Raw genomic sequence first — 18,166 nt, 5'->3', positions numbered from 1 at the left:
CCTCCCAAAAGGGTCATTCTGGTCATCCCTCTTGTTCAACACGTATGAAAAGTCATCCTGAGAGGAAACGTTGCCCAGAGTACGTCATGATCTCTCCTGCAGGGGTGCTGAGAGACTTAACTCAGTAGTTTGAAAAGTCCTTCAGAATCGTTGGCTGAAAGGCACACAGTGCCAAGTTAGCCTCATATATACAGCTGTAATTGTCCCATAGACAAGCCTTATCAAACTGTTACCCCTTTTTGACCCAAGCTTTTAGTCAAACTTTGGGGCCCTGGGGATGATCCAGCTGGGAGTAGAATTTGATGGTGGAGTCTACTATTTTCTTCGATGCCATCTTGTCTAATTTCCAAGGAATTTAGAAAGTCCTGCTTCTCCAAACACAGGAGGAACCATAACCAGGAGATAGTCTCTTTGCTTAGAGCCCAAGTTTTTTTTTTCAGCCATCACCCTCAACCCAGAAACTTCCTCTAGGCTTCTCCCAAGGTCACACCAGGCTTACAGGCTGCTGCTAGGCGTTCTTGCTGCCTTTGAGTCTCTCTCAGTTTCTCAACTGGCCCCCTAGCTAGGCTTTTTCCATAGACCCACGCCCCCAACTTGGTCAGAACAATACCCAATGGAACCCTCTGCCCACATGGTGCTAGTCTCTGGGCAGACTATTAGGCCTTACTTTAGATGGACCTTACTAACTGTCTCTCTTGAAGCAATCTTAAATGAAGGGCATGTTCACACATCAGTTTCAAAGAGGGTTTAATTCAACCCATAGCAAGGTTTAACCCAGCTCATAACATTAGTATGGATGCACAAATATTGTGGTGACAAGCACTGCCTGCCGGTAAATACCGAGATGGAATAGACAGTACTGTTCTGCTACTTTAGCAGGTAATTTGCACTTATCCGCATGTCAGAAATGAGGGTAAGTTAAAACTCATATCACCATTTATGTCCATCCCAAATTTTGCCCAGTGTGTTCTACCTTTATGACATCCTTATTCCTATCAGTACTGCATGGGGACTGATATCCTACAGCACTCCACGATGCAGGTCTCTCAATGTGTAATGAACTCGTGGTACCGTGTCTCCAATGCACATTTTCTGAAGCCCTGCTTACATCAACAAACAAGGAAACAAAAGAGACACGGTGAACTGCACGTATCAAACATGAGCAGCACAACAGTAGGCAGGAGTCCAGCCACTATTGTGGAATCAGCTGTGATGAAGCAACACACAAACAGGTGAAAGCTCATTTGGACAGAATTGCTTAATAGTAACTAGTCTTCGGCTGAACATCTGACCTCACTGAAGACTATAGATCAGAAATTCAGTGATACTCACAACATCCACATATTCTATATGCATAGACACAAACCTACTTACTTCCTTCAGAAAAAAAAAGAAAAGGAGGACTTGTGGAACCTTAGAGACTAACAAATTTATTTGGGCATAAGCTTTCGTGAGCTACAGCTCACTTCATCGGATGCATTGAGTGAAAAATATAGTGGGGAGATTTATACACACAAAGAACATGAAACAATGGGTGCTACCATACACACTGTAAGGAGAGTGATCACTTAAGATGAGCTAATACCAGCAGGAGAGCGGGGGGGGGGGGAGAAAACCTTTTGTAGTGATAATCAAGGTGGGCCATTTCCAGCAGTTGACAAGAGCATCTGAGGAACAGTGGGGGGAGGGGGGAATAAACATGGGGAAATAGTTTCACTTTGTGTGTCCCTGATAATGTCGTGGCAAACCTAGTGGCTGAACTTTGTGACTTTGTCCTCACCCATCACCATCAGCCCCCAACTAAAACCCCTCCAACGCATCATCAAGGATCTACAACCTACCTTGAAGGACGACCCATCACTCTCACAGATCTTGGGAGACAGGCCAGTCCTTGCTTACAGACAACCCCCCAACCTGAAGCAAACCACACACCACACAACAGAACCACTAACCCAGGAACCTATCCTTGCAACAAAGCCCGTTGCCAACTGTGTCCACATATCTATTCAGGGGACACCATCACAGGGCCTAATCACATCAGCCACACTATCAGAGGCTCGTTCACCTGCACATCCACCAATGTGATATATGCCATCATGTGCCAGCAATGCCCCTCTGCCATGTACATTGGCCAAACTGGACAGTCTCTACGTAAAAGAATAAATGGACACAAATCAGATGTCAAGAATTATAACATTCATAAACCAGTCAGAGAACACTTCAATCTCTCTGGTCACTTGATTACAGACCTAAAGGTTGCAATATTAGAACAAAAAGACTTCAAAAACAGACTCCAACGAGAGACTGCTGAATTGGAATTAATTTGCAAACTGGATACAATTAACTTAGGCTTGAATAGAGACTGGGAGTGGATGGGTCATTACACAAAGTAAAACTATTTCCCCATGTTTATTTCTCCCCCCACCGTTCCTCAGACGTTCCTGTTAACTGCTGGAAATGGCCTACCTTGATTATCACTACAAAAGGTTCCCCCCCTCCCTGCGCCGCTCTCCTGCTGGTATTAGCTCATCTTAAGTGATCACTGTCCTTACAGTGTGTATAACACCACCCATTTTTTCATGTTCTATGTGTATATAAATCTCCTCACTGTATTTTCCACTGAATGCATCCAATGAAGTGACCTGTAGCTCACGAAAGCTTATGCTCAAATAAATTGGTTCGTCTCTAAGGTGCCACAAGTCCTCCTTTTCTTTTTGCGAATACAGACTAACACAGCTGCTACTCTGAAACCGGTCATTACTTCCTTCACTGTTTCTTATTTGTTAGCTCTGTGTAGCTGGAAAGCTTGTCTCTTTCACCGACAAAAGTTGGTCCAATAAAAGATACTTCCTTACCCAACTTGTCTATCTGAATAATTTGGAAAAGGCTCAAGCTGCTCATGCTCAGATTCATCTATCTTTAATAAAAAGAACAGGAGGACTTGTGGCACCTTAGAGACTATCAAATTTATTAGAGCATAAGCTTTCGTGAGCTACAGCCCACTTCATTGGATGCATAGAAGGGAACATATAGTAAGATATATATATACACACACACATACATAGATATATACACACACACAGATAAGCTGAAAGTTACAAACTGTGAGAGGCTAATTAGTTAAGATGGGCTATTAGCAGGAGAAAAAAAACTTTTATAATGATAATCAAGATGACCCATTTAGACAGTTGACAAGAAGGTGTGAGGAGACTTAACTTAAGGAAATAGATTCAATATGTATCTATCTTTAGTGGAGGGCTCCTTATCAGAGGCTGCTAACAGTCTCTCTTTCAAACTGATACATGGTAGATGCAAAAAACGAATGCCCTTGACCCTGTGAAGTATGTTCCAAAATGTGCCTGCCTGGCTTCATTAAAGAATTTTCAAAATAGTCTTCCGTTGCTGAAGCCAGGTTTTGGGAGATAACTCAGAGGCATGCAGCATTAGGCTCTGACAACTGCTTGCTGATGCACAGGGCATTCACCAGCCCCATTAGTAGCTGGAAGGAAGATTCAGGAAAGTTTCTTGCCACAGCATTTTAAAGTCCAAGCAGATCATCTTCTGCACTACTTTTCAAAAGGAAGAGATAGAGATTATCCTTACATTTTTCATTTGATCCCTGCAGCTCTTCCATTTCAGCTATCATTATTGTCTGGCTACAAAAAAGGAGCTGGTAAAGCGACAGAGAGAATAGCTTATTTCTCTTTTGTTTTATCCATGGTCGCCCTAAAACTGGAACCGTGTAAAGCTTGTTATGTTTACAGTGATTCAAATCCACGGGAGAATTCCTAATCAGTGAGCACACAGCACTGAAGAGCAATGCAGTTCTCACCTGGCCTATGAAGCTTGAACAGTTCGTCTTTACGAACAGCAATCCCCAGGTTCCTCCCAATCCATGTATTTGGCACTTCACCATTAACAAAGTCAGGCAGTCTCAGCCCTGGCATTTCTTTTACAGTGCCTCATAGAGGCTGCGTCATATGTGCAAGGAATGAATCTGCAATCAACTAGAAAGCAGACAGACATCTTGTTCGGTTTCAGTTCTAAAACTTGTGAGCTGCATATGCATCCAAAGGTAGAATTTGGCTCTTTTAGAGTACGATTCTTACAGTACTATACACAGGATGGAAATGAAACTGTGCTCAGATTTTCAACAAGAGGATCTAGACACATACTTTAAGGGTAATGAAAGATGCATCTGGGTCCCTTAGACTCTCACCCAAAACTTTCCTGTCACACAACAGAACCACTAACCCAGTAACCTATCCTTGCAACAAAGCCCGTTGCCAACTGTGTCCACATATCTATTCAAGGGACACCATCATGGGGCCTAATCACATCAGCCACACTATCAGAGGCTCGTTCACCTGCACATCTACCAATGTGATATATGCCATCATGTGCCAGCAATGCCCCTCTGCCATGTACATTGGCCAAACTGGACAGTCTCTACGTAAAAGAATAAATGGACACAAATCAGACGTCAAGAATTATAACATTCATAAACCAGTCGGAGAACACTTCAATCTCTCTGGTCACTCGATTACAGACCTAAAAGTTGCAATTCTTCAACAAAAAAAACTTCAAAAACAGACTCCAAGGAGAGACTGCTGAATTGGAATTAATTTGCAAACTGGATACAATTAACTTAGGCTTGAATAAAGACTGGGAGTGGATGGGTCATTACACAAAGTAAAACTATTTTCCCATGTTTATCCCCCCCCTCCCCCACCGTTCCTCAGACGTTCTTGTCAACTGCTGGAAATGGCCCACCTTGATTATCACTACAAAAGGTTCCCCCCTCCCCCCGCCGCTCTCCTGCTGGAAATAGCTCACCTTAAGTGATCACTCTCGTTACAGTGTGTATGGTAACACCCATTGTTTCATGTTCTCTGTGTATATAAATCTCCTCACTGTATTTTCCACTGAATGCATCCAATGAAGTGACCTGTAGCTCACGAAAGCTTATGCTCAAATAAATTTATTAGTCTTTAAGGTGCCACTAGTCCTCCTCTTTTTGCGCATAGACTGCTACTCTGAAGTCCTGTTTCCTGCCATGGAAGTTCTATGACCTGATCAGATATAAAATAAATCTCTCAGTTACGATATATCAAGAAAGTTGCATTCTCACTTTTGTAGAAGAGAACAGACTATGTAAATATATTCTAACGAACTGGCTTGTGTACACTATTACTTAATGCCCTGCATAAAGTCAGAACTGGTAAGTTTTACACAGGGACCTTTCACCATGGAATCTAAGCACCATACTCAATTATGTGTCATAGGCCTTATACTGCTAGCAGTAAAGGTGACCTCACATTCAATGACTGTGGTTGTGGAGCACAGAGGATACGAGTTTCATCTTTGCTGTCACAGCAAAGTTCCAAGTTGCTAAGGAGTGACGACCACAAAGGTACTAGTGTGTTATGGATCTGTTATACAATATAGTAATTCCAGACGTTATATATATGGTCTAGTCCATAATTCATTACATAGACACCGTTTTTTCTTTTAGTTACACATACATTTTAAAATATGTATCTTTGGCTTTTCTGATCTTGGGATTTCAAGTGAAAGAAATAGTCTCTGAGTTGACTATTGTAATTTCCAAGAAAAGTTACTTCTTGCAACAGTAAAGCTGAAACACTCTTATGCTGGCAACTGGAAGACCAAGCTCAATAGACAGTAAATAGAACCTGATGTGTTGGAATTTGTTCCATTACTAGTCCATTCATATTTGTAGAAAGATCTTCATTCTCATTGTCTGTAAAGGCGGCTTTTTGAGACTTTGAATCCGAAGGGAGAAAGGAAAACTCAATAAGCAATATCAACAGTTGTCCTATAGCTTCAAAAGTGTCTTTCCCACCAAACATTTTCCTTCCTAGGAGTTTTGATGGAAACATTCACATTGTGTTAAAGAGATCCATCTGTTTTTTCAGTACTGGGTCCATGGAAGATTAAATTGAATTCTAAGAACTTTCAAGGTACAATTTATTACATAAACTCAAACAAAATAGCCAAAAAACCACAGTCTCTTGGCAAAAGACTCTAAAAGGTTTTTGAGAGTTCATAGTAAGGAAGATGTTATCAACATTATCACCAACACCAGGTTGGTGAAGGCATATTTGTTTGTATGAAATAGAAATCAAAGATATACAGCTGGGAACAAACAAAAATATTTGAAATATAAGTCACAAAAGTGCACTAAATGGCAGGTCAAAAGAGCTTTTTGGTAGTTTGACAACTTTTAGAATATGCAGATCTCTAGAATCTGAAACTGCTGCTGCTGTTCTTACAGTGAGATGACAAACCCATATGATGTTTTCTTGGCATCAGATTTTCAAAAAAGCTCAGCTCCCATTTACCGAGCATACTGAAATCTTCTCAAAATCTCTCCACCTGTGTCAAAATGGGATCTTTTGGATGTGGAGCACTTTTGAAAATTGCGGGTGCTGAGCAATTCAAAATCTGGCTGTGAGCTCTTTAAAAATCTGGCTCTTGCTGTAGAGATCAGCCAAAAGCATAGCAGCACTGTTGTTCTGATGAATCTGAGCTAATAAAGATGTATAGGTCAAACGATACTCATCAGTAGGCGCTCCATAAATCAGTTAAACAAAAAAAACTGTGGAATCCATTTATGTTGGCCATATTTTCAAGTTTTAAAACCAGATCCGTTTTAATGCTTGCCCTAGTGTAATTTATTTAATGTGAAACTCAAATGCCAAGAGTCTGATTTTCAGCTCATGTAAATTAGCGTAGCCCAATTAAGGTCAATAAAACTACATTGATGTACACCAGCTGAGAATCTGACCCACAGAATTTCAGTTACCAGACTCTGAAGATAGCACCTTACGTTCCAATCAAACATTTTACAGGATGTGCTTGAAAAAGCTTGTTTTTTTCAGAATCTTTTTTTTTAAATTAAGTAGGCCAAATTCAGAAGGACATATCAGGTGGCAAACGAGGAGCACAGGAGTGCACAACCAGCATCGTCATAGTAGACATGTCTTGTTGCACCTGATGGATAATGCAATAATAGGGATTTTGGCCTGAAACAAATTAAATGTTAATCTTACATGCATGAAAGAGAGAGGCTTTTGTTTTTGATAAACTGCTCATGCTGTGAGCATTGTTAGCAAGCAATAACATTAGTGGCTCCAGTTCCCTCATTTATAATTAGGATGACACATTTCAGTTACGTATTCAGTAGGATTGTAGATTGTGCGGTGGCTCATTTTAGCAGCAGGATTTTAATTCCATCGCCCACTTTTCATTAGCAGGGAAAGTAGAATGCACTACACAATTCACTGAGGGGGAGAAGTGCAAACAATGATAACATTTAAATCCAGCAGAGGATTTAAGAATGTCAAAGCCTCAGCTGTCCAGCTGGCACAACCACGACTCAGAATATGCTGACCTGACCCCAGCAAAAAAAAAAAAAAAGGCTCTCCCCACTTCCGCCAAATGTTAAAGTTAGCCTCCCCTGTAGAGCCATAATCCACAGCAACTGTTGATAACTAAGGACCTGGGAATAGGGTTTTGGTTTGGGGTTTGTTTGTTTTTGTGCAGTGTTTGGCACAACACACACAAGAGGAAGGACGAGTTAGTGGTTAGGGTACCAGCCTAGGAATCAGGAGACCTTGGTTCAATTCCCTGCTGGGACACACAGCAGGACAAGTCATTTAGCCTCCCTGTGCCCCACTTCTCCACCAGTAAAAGGAGGATAATGGTAGTCCCCCACCGCACAGAGGTGTTTATCCTCACAACACATTAACAGATTGTGAGTTGTTTAAATACTAAGACGATGGGGGCCACGTAGGTATCAGATCAACAGAATTCATTCATTTCCAGAGATGATTCAGTGGCACTAAGGTGGCAAATAAATAGATAAGAGAGGTACAAAGAAAATCCTATCAGTAAATACCATAACTTCAAAGGGTGTTTCTTGTGAGGGGGAAAAAATCCCACATGCAGCCCTTCATGATATCTTCCTTGGTTATCTGGGATGCAATTAGCTATGGGTGTTAAACTCATACCAGTCAGACCACTATACTGAGCTCCGTTTACTTCATGGCATGTTTTAAAGAGCAGATAAACAACTGTTTCATGATCAGTTGGGTCCTGCGAAATAAAATTGTTTTGACCACTATATTCCTCTACCTTACAACTAAAGGCTTTTGTGATAACACCAATGAGCTAGCCAAGCGGCTTGAATCCCACATCCCCATCTCGTGGGACGCATGCCTCTTACCTTCTTAAAACTGCCAATCTAATTCATCTAAAACTGGCATACACTGCTATTTCTGCACGCTGGCATTTCTCTTTCCCATGTGAATTGTGGGAAATTATGTCTGTCTTTAGGCAAAGTATAATACAATAGTTAGGTAAACTTCAATGTACTTAAAATTACATTTCTCCTTTTGCCCAGGCATGTTTCAGTCACAGATTGATACCCTCAGCTCTGATTTGTTTTCCCAGACTCCGGGATGTCACTCAGGTGCTTGTGCTTCTCGGGTTGAAATCCTGGAAAGGCAATGAAAGTTTTGGCACGGACTTCCACAGAGCCAGAATGTTACCCCTTGCCTTGATCAACACTCAACTCATTTACAGTGCTGTCCACAGCTGCTGGAACTAGGGGTGTCGGAGGGCCGCCACACACCCTGGCTTGATGTGGTTTCCATTATATACAGGGTTTAGAGTTTGCTTCAACAGCTCTCAGCACCCCCACTATAAAAAGTGTTCCAGCTCCCTTGTTGCTGCCAACCTTTTGAAATAGGCTTTGAAATAGCTCTCACAGCTGCAGAATCCTATCCCAAATCTTTCCCCTATCTCATCAGTAAAATGGGAACCCATGCTTCGATTATCAGTGAGCGTGGGAGGGCTCTGGAAGGGGTATTTCCTGTAAAGGTAGCTAGCTCTCTCGTCAGTAAATTAATGCTAAGAGTCTTTCCCTATTAAACCAAACTCCCTCTTTGAAACTTCTCCCTCTTCCATATATCACATTTTGGGAAGAAAGTTTTGCTATTTAAACAGCTGCCAGAGTGTTGCAGTCTGAAATAATTGCAATTTACAGTACTTACTAAATCATTTCTCCACTTAAAATGCATGGGACAGACAAGGCTCTAAACTGACATCCTGTCTTTTATGGACATTAAAAGGTTTGATCTCATGACATTCTTGCAAAAGCATCCCCGGTGCCCTGTCAAATCATTCCTACGGTGCAAAGTACTTTACAGGCACAGACCTAATGATAACAACTGGCAGAGTTTTGTACAATCCACTGTGTAACTAGTACAGCTGAGTTAGAGGAGTTAGCTCAGAATCAAAATCATGGTTTGTGAAACACATGGCGCAATTGCAGAATGTTTGCAGCTCTTCAGTAACACCAGCACGGAACACAGAGAAGGAAAAAGGATCACCCTCTTTTAAAGAAGTATTAATTCAACACCGATCACACAACTGGAGGTGACCTTCGATACAGGAAATGGTACAGTCTGCTTGAGTAGAACTATCCCCTTAGGACATTCCTTTTGAACACCAGCTAACACACACTTGGCATAGACACAGGCCCAATTCCTCCGCTGGTGGATAGAGCTGTAACTCTATTGAAGTAAAGGGGGTTAGGTAGATTTACAATTGAGGACCCGACCCATGGGTGCTGCTTTGACAGCTCAGGTATGGGCCTAAACTCCCCATATCCATCCACCAACTTAACACAGGGAACAAAGGAAAAGCAAATTCACGGCCAGTCCATGTCCTCCAAAATAGCAGCAGGGCCAGGGAATGATAGTCAGACTCTTCCTTCATTGGTTGAACCCCCTCTGGTCCCACAGGCAGGCGCAATTAGCAATTACCAATTTTTTTTTTATTTTAAAATCTCAATGACTTCTTTTCCATCAAAAAAATCTGAAAAATGTTTCTTGAAAAAAAGTCTGATTTTTTTTCCCCATGAAAACATTTCCACGCGTTTCCCACCAGCACAACTGCAACCATGGCCAGGTCTACCCTAAAGAGTTAGGATGCCCAGCTACATCGCTCAGGGAGGTGAAAAATTCCCATCCCCCAGCGACATAGGTAAGCCAACCTAACCCTGGTGCAAACAGCACAAGGTCAATTTATAGAATTCTTCTGTTGACCTAGCTACGTCCTCTTGGGGAGGTGAATTAACTACAGTGGAGTGTCTACTGAAGCATCACAGTGGCACTGATGCAGTGTTTCTAGTGAAGATGTAGTCTACGTTGGCACCGTAACAGGTATGCAGCTGGGATACCTGGTGAAGTTACCACACACTCTCCTGCTTCTCACTCGATTGCCTGTACATCTGGATGAAAGTCTTGCCCAACTGAAGTCGATGGGAGTCTTGCTATTGACTTCAGTGGGGCCAGTAGTCCCCACCCTCCTTCCATGATCACCATTCACCTCAATTAAAGTGCTGCCAGCTTTCACAATATTATTCTGTCTTGTGTCACTTGATGTTTTTCTTAAAGCCCCAGCTCCAAGAGTCATGTGATAACATGGGACCCGTGGCTTTAATTAAAATAAAAATAGTTTCTTCCCCCCCCAGCCACACACACACACACACAGTTGCAGATGAAAGCTTGAAAATGTGACCTTCCCAAAGGGAATTAAAATGAACCCAAAATTTATTTCTAAACTCATTTTTAAGCCAGCTTCTTAATTTTTAATGTTTGGCAATATTACACATTGCAACTCTTCAACTTGTGATGTACCAGTTAGCACATTCTGTAGCTTTGTTCTACACCCGCTAATATTGTTTGGGCTACCCACTTCCATGCATATTTTTCATTTCCATTAGCAACTGTTCACATAGATAGCTGCCTGGAGAGTGGGATAACCTTTCTTAGGGGGCAAGAAAGGACACAAACTGCTCTTCCAGGTCTTTCATTTTCAAAGAGTATAAGGGTTTGAAGGAACCTCTGAAATGAAAGTTTGTCTATCACAATCTTTATACTTTTACCCATTGAGGGAGCCTCTTCACTCTGTCTTAGTGTTCAACTCTACGGACTCTGGGCATCTCTCTATGATGAAGCAATCTGCCATTAAGCAGGCGGCAATGGCAGATTGCTTTATGGCCCCTGAATTTGATACTCTGTAGCGTAACTTCCATTTTATCAGGCCGCTTCCCTGGGGTCTAGGACAGAGACCTGAAGGGGAGACATAGGAAGCAGGATGTACACAGGGGTGCTGGAACTAGGGGTACAAAAGGAGCTGCCGCACCCCTGGGCTTGAAGTAGTAATAACAAACACCAAATACATTTTCCATGGTTGTATGTTGGAGTGCTGGCTTCTTCCATTCTCCTGCCCCACCCTACTATAGAAACACAAAACAAGCCACTCTTGCCTTGAAGAAGTATCCCTCTAAAGAGGGAAAACAGCATCTGCAACTGGGAGCATAGGAAAAGCTGGCAAAGCCTGTTCCGTGTTAACTTGGGAGACACCATTTTGAATGATGGGAGTGGCTGTGGGGAGAGCAACTGATTTATAATTGCATACACATGGTGAGAGGAATGCAGTCTTACAGCTGCCCATTGGATAGAAAACAGTAAATACCAACTTGGGTTTATGCTGTTTCTTTCCTGCTCTTCTCTTCTATTCCTTCTTATTATTAGTTGTAACATGGTAACACCCAACTGAGATCAGGGCCCCATTGTGCCAGGCACTGTACATACCTATAGTAAGAGACCGTTCCTGACCCAAGGAGCATACAATCTAAACAGACAAGACAAACGAAGGTAGGAGGGAAAACAAGCACTGAGATTTTCCGAAGGTTATAGAGTAGGTCAGTGTCAGAGGCAGGAATATGAAGCCTAGGTCTCCTTGTTAGAGAGCTTATTCCTTCACTCTCCCACTTCCCTGGTCCTTCTCGCATGAACAGAGAGCAACAATACCCGAAGTCCGAAGGTGCAAACAATTCGATGTTTATTGGGGTGAACTTCCAGCAAGCTTAAATACAAGTTCCTTTTTCCTTATTTTCGAATCCCAACTTACTTCCTGTTTGCCCCTAATTTATATAGTAATATTCTTAGCTATACCTTAACCAATCATTCTACTGAAATGTACCTAACCAATCCTAACATATTGTAACATGATTAGCTAGCCAATTATATCCCACCACCTTAATTAGATTACACCCAGCAAAATTAATTATACAGCAGACAGAAACAATCACAGAACCAAACAGAGATTATACAGACAAACAATAGCAGAGTGGGAACTATAATGACAAAACAATACAGAAGTGAGGATTTCACATCCCAGCTATTGATAAGTGAGTTCTTGCCAGACAGGATGCTATCAAACTAAGTTTCCTTTTACATTTTCTAGGCACTTCCCTTTCTCTGGAGGTGATAGGAATTATCAGGACAGGATTGTATTCAGGACAGGATTGTATTCCTAACAGCCCAATAGCACCTTTTTTCAATGTTTGGAATGTGAGGATGTGACTGTTCGCTTCCTGGCTTATGGCTGCCTCTGCTGCTTAGCCAAAGGCCTTAGCCTAAGAACAGGGCCTCAGACTGTCACAGTAAGAGAAGGCCCTTACACCAGCAGACAGTGATTTTGATTCTTTCTTTTATACCTCTAACTAGCCAAGTAATAAGAATACCCCTAAATTCTTAAAGTACAGGCCTTTACAGACAGGCCTGAATATCTATATCCTAACACTCCTGACTCCTAGCTAAGTGTCTGAGCCACTAGACTAGTGCTGCACAAACTTTTCCAGTCGTGCCCCCTGCACCATTAACAGAATCTGTCAGTGCCCCCACACCCAATACTGTACAGCCAAGACTTCCTCACCAGTAGCAATGTGGGAGGAGCTGGGGCTAGAGACGGAGCTGGTCTGGGGGCAGAGAGGGAATGAGGCAGAGCAGGGGGCATCGTGCAGCTGGGACTGGGGGTGGATCTGGCCTGGAGGCAGAGCAGGAATGGGGCCTGAAAGGGGTTTAGGGCGGAGCTGGTCTTGGGCCAGAGTGGGGATGGAAGTGTGGTGCTCCCTTCCCAGCTGCAATGGGGGCTGGCCTGGGCCCCACTGCGTGCCTCCCGAATGTTTCTCTGCACCCACCTACAGGGCTACGCCCTAAAGTCTGGGGACCATGGCACTAGACTATGCTGCCTTCTCTTCACTGGTGATGGTAGCCCCTCCCTTCACTCTAGCCAGAGGAGGTTAAGGGAACATATAGGGTTTAATGGAGAAAGGAGACTAAGGTGGAAAGGCCTGACAGAAAGAAGCCAGAAATTAGAGGAGCCCTAAGTAGGACAGTTCAGTACAACAGAAGCATCCTCTATTTTATCTGGTGGAACTTAGCCTTTTAAAAGAGGACTATCAGAGAGAAAATTACAATATACTGATTTATCTTTGCTTTTCCTCCTTCCACTTAACTAGTAGGAGCCCCTACACCCACCTAAACCCATGCCAGCTTAGTACATAACTGACACTCTCCTATTTTCATCAGATTCAAGGCAGGCTAAAAGATTTAGAAGTCTCTCTCTTTGTGGAATCCAGGCTTCTTCTAGAAAAGGTCCACTATACATTGATTTTCACTTGCACTGTCAGAGCTGCCACTTGTGGTTATCCAAGACCCAAGCTAAAGCCAGCTGCTTTGGAGTTCAATCTACGCAGTGATAAGGCAATACTGAAGTGTAACTACATACATGTAACAGCATCTGACTGAAATTCCAGTCCTGCCTCTGGATTTCCCTGCATTACCCTTCCGATAAAGGGGAACCAATCACTTGTAAGTCAATTATAAATTAGCTGGTCAAACCACTTTGTAGCATAAATTGACTTTTCCCTCCCCTAACGTTTTGAAACAGTGAAGTTGGAAGCATTGTGTGTGTGCCTCCTGCAGAATGAATTATGGTCACTAATATACCAAAACTCACAGTGCAGCAACCTAACGCAATAGCCAGCTGATCTCAAAGGACCGATTCTGTTTGCTCTTTTTCCCAACTTTCTTATATCTATCTATAACTTTAAAAAAAAAACAGTGGCGCAAAAACAAAACTCTCAACTGATTGCAGAGTCAGCTTTCTACCCCCACTTGATGGAATAATGATAGGTGGATCTATGGATAATTGGTAATGTGCAGACCTCAGAAGATTCAAAGTCTGTACTTCAGTATGGGTAATCATCCCAAAGTTCAGGTGCCCATCCAGCTATCCAAACCACTGAGCCCATAAAATTGCACCTGACAACAACAGATTTTCTTGCACTGCTTTTATTTTATTTTATTGCTTTTCTTCCCACAGCTGCAAACAATGGTCCCAATCCTGGAAACACTTGCATACATAAGTAACTGTATCTACCTGAGTTGTTCCATTGAACTCAAGGAGATTACTTAACTGTGCAAGTGTTTGCAGGATCAGGGCCCAAAAGTTGGGGAAAACTATCTGAAATCTGTAGTGCCTCAAAATTCAATTCTTTTCAAGATCAGTTCAAAAGACAGAGAGGTGGAATTTTACATATTTTTTTCCAAACCAGACTGGCTATTTCTAATGACTATATATCTTCCAGATAAGCCAGATCCAGGTGTTTCATAGAAAGAGAGTCTACTTCCCAGTCTGAAGACAAGCCTACACTGCTCCACAGTTCGGATTATTATAGGGGTGTGAATAGCAGTGCGCACCAAACTGCTGCTCTAACTCCCTCATGTGGACACTGCAGGTATGAGCCAAAAGGTTCCTAGTTTGCATTAACGTACTCCTGTTTGAAGAGGACTAGGAATGTTTTGGTTTGTACCTGCAGCCTCCATGTGGGGAAGATACAATGCAGCCCTTTGGAGCACACTGATAGTCCTGTTCTCATATTGAGGGAAAATGTGTAAAGAAACCAATATTATAAAAAAAAAATCGCATAATTGAAAACAACCCCTGGAGGAAGATTACTTTAAATCTGTGACTTACATTGGCTGTATGTGAAATGAAAACAAAGAAATTATTTGGTGATTAAATAACATCAAGCAAAAGTAACTCCCTTCTGGACTTACATGTTGCCTCTAATCACATGAACATTCATACACATCCCTTATCACTCAGTCACACACTCCAAAAACTGAAATCACAAAACTAATCAACAGTCATAATAAACTCTAACTCACTACCATTAAACCCTCCATCACCTTTTCATTACATTTCCTCATTTTAAAAGTATTGCTTAAAGGAACAGCATCCCGGTCTCCCGTTCTCTTTAACAACAAACAGTATTAACAGAAGTTATGTAAAATATTACTGCTGTCATTATTGTCCTTGTACAAGCCAGCCATTCTGAATAGCATCACTTCCCAGAGCAACGAATCTAAATGCAGAGCTAGGACCAAAAAGAAGTGGGCCAGGGGCAAATTCCACTATTAGTTACACCATTGTAAATGATAGCAGAATTTGAGCCCTTGATTTCAAATCACATCAGTGGAATTATTGTTACTAATCATTTTGTGATAGGGATTGGGAACACATACTAGTCGCTGTACACACACCGAACAAAAAAAGACCCTTCCCCTAACTGCTTACAATCTCTTTACTCATGTAAGTAAAGTTATGCATGTGCATGAGTGTATAAAGGGTCAAGACCATAATTTACTTAAGCCCCACAATAGTCCTGCATTTTACAAATGGGGAATTAAGGCAGGTTTTCCTAGTAGGTCAGTGACAGAACCTATCCTAGGACACCGAGGTGAGATTCCTGCCCTGCTCTCACCCCTTTATAACCAGGTAAAAGGGAAGAAGTTGTGTAAAGGGGTGTCTAAAAGCCCAGATCCTGACCGGGGGAGAATTTCCCCCTTCATAGGAACTGCAGCAGACAGCCATAAGGATGCCCTTAGAGGACCCCACACACACACACAAGCCCAGGCAAGGGGGTATGCCAGGGGCAAAACTGGGGGCAGGAGGAGTGTGTTGGGGTAGGATCACAGCACAGAGTGCTATGGAGATTCCAGGCAATGTTGTGGTACATGGGGAGACTCCAGGAGCCTGCTGGTAATTTAGACAGGTTCCCAGTCTAAGTTGTACCAGGGGCCTCTGCAGTCCCTGGAACAGCCCAGAATTGTGAGCTTTTACCAGCACTGCACTCCTTCCCCCTGGCCTGTGAGTTCTTTGCTGTTCCTCTTAGAAACACAGCACAGAATCTCAACCCAGGAATTTTGATGATCCACTAGAATGCACAGCTTGCCTGGAACGCAAATCCTTCCCTCCTCTTCTAAGCAGACGCTGTGTTGCCACTGCCAGTGGAAGGCTGAGCTTAGACCTTCATTCCTGCTGTGCTGATGACATGTTGGGCAGTTCCGTTCCTCCACCGATTACGGTGGCTCACTAGTTGTGGTAATTCTTCCCAGCTGATTCAATATCCTCCGTCACTGTCTTCTGCCAGTTCTTCCTTGGCATTCCTCCATCTTTTCTCTTTCCTTCCTCGAGTACCCAATGCTTGCTTCCCATTGTCCAAATGGTGTACCCGTTCCAACCATGTGAGCCTTCTTTCTTTGATATTTTCGAACATGCCCTGCTCTGTCAGTTTCCCTCATTCTTGCTTTTGTTATTTTGTCTTTCCATGAAAGTTGTAGTATTGTCCTCAGCCATCTGTGATGGGCAGCCTCCACCTCTTTTTGTTAGCCACGGTCATCGATCAAGTGTCTTCTCCATGCAAGAGCACACTCAGAACAATCACATGATATAGTCTGACCTTTAGTTTGGGTGGAGACCTTTTTGATCAGGTGTTGTTCATCCTTCCAAAAGTGGTGTTTGCTTCTCCTAATCTCACATGACAATCTTTATCACAGCCACCTTCCAATCTCATCACACTCCCCAGATAGTAGAACTCTCCTATCTGCTCAATTATTTTTTCCATCCATATACACGTTTGCATCTGTTGTTCAGTTTCCTATCTTCATAATCTTGGCTTTTTCAGCATTTATTTTTCAGTTTGGTTTTTGTTGCTTCCTGTTCTACCTTGGATGCAAGGGCAATCATTCCATTCCACATCATATTTAGTAAAACAATGTCTTCAGCAAAGTCAAGGTCACGTAACACATCACGGTGGGCATAAAATGGGTTAGCGCAGATGAATTTTGTTTTTCACTTCACCACCCAATGTACTGCTAATACAAAGAGGACTGCTGATCACACACCCTTGTGTAACTCCAGTCGCAATAACAAACTACTCACCCAAGCCTTATCTCATCTTATTACACATCTACTTTCATCACATAAACTCCTTATTATGCTGATCATCTCATCTGGTATCCCATACACAAATAAAATAATCTAGTTTAAAATAAGAAATGTCTCAATTGTGTTGATTAAATCCCATTCTTGTATAGTTGACAGTAGCAACAACAGTACCTTCACCCATGTAGCACTTTCCAGCCAGAAATCTCAAAGTGCTTTATAAATATGAACAAATTTAATCTCACATCACCCCAGTGAGATAGGTAAATTTTCATTATTCAGACAGGGAAACCAAAGCATATAGCAATTAAGTGATTTGCCAAAGATCACACAGCAGGCTGTCGGAGCTGGGAATAGAACCCAGGTTGCCAAGCTCTTAGTTATTTTCATGATCCATTGCACTGCTCTTCCTTTCCCCACATTCTCCTTTACCTTTTGGAATTGGGTGTGCTCATCACTCATCAACCATTTTTTCCATGGATCAGCAAATTATACAGGTGAGGGAGTTCTGGTCATGTCTCATTACACCCATTTTCTGTCCAATCAATATCTACATGATAGGTCTACATGATAAGTCACTTCCAACTATGGCCTCAGATATTACAGTAGTTGTTGATAGGGAATTCTCATCTCAGCGAGCTATATGTATTGTGTTTTCTCACTCAGATAGTCTTTTTAGGGAATTAAATTTTGAAAGAGACACAAGAACCTTTCTTTCCTATGACAATGAGTACAAACAGCCAGCATAATGAGCTACAACAATTTTGCATAACAAATACACTTCATAAGATACTGTATAATATGCATCTAAGCACTGTAAGATGATGAATACTTTGGATAATTAAGCAGAGCAGAGACTGTAAATAGAACAGAAGAAAAAATTAAATAATCCTTGCTGAGGTGCCTTTTTGATCTATAAATGGAAATCCTGGGGGGTGGTGTACATACTAATCTTTTAGCTTTAGCTTGTCCTCCTTTCTTCAGGCATGTT

The sequence above is a fragment of the Natator depressus genome, chromosome 9, assembly GCF_965152275.1.
Source record: "Natator depressus isolate rNatDep1 chromosome 9, rNatDep2.hap1, whole genome shotgun sequence".
Classification (NCBI taxonomy): domain Eukaryota; kingdom Metazoa; phylum Chordata; order Testudines; family Cheloniidae; genus Natator; species Natator depressus.
Note: the sequence above shows the minus strand (reverse complement) of the source record.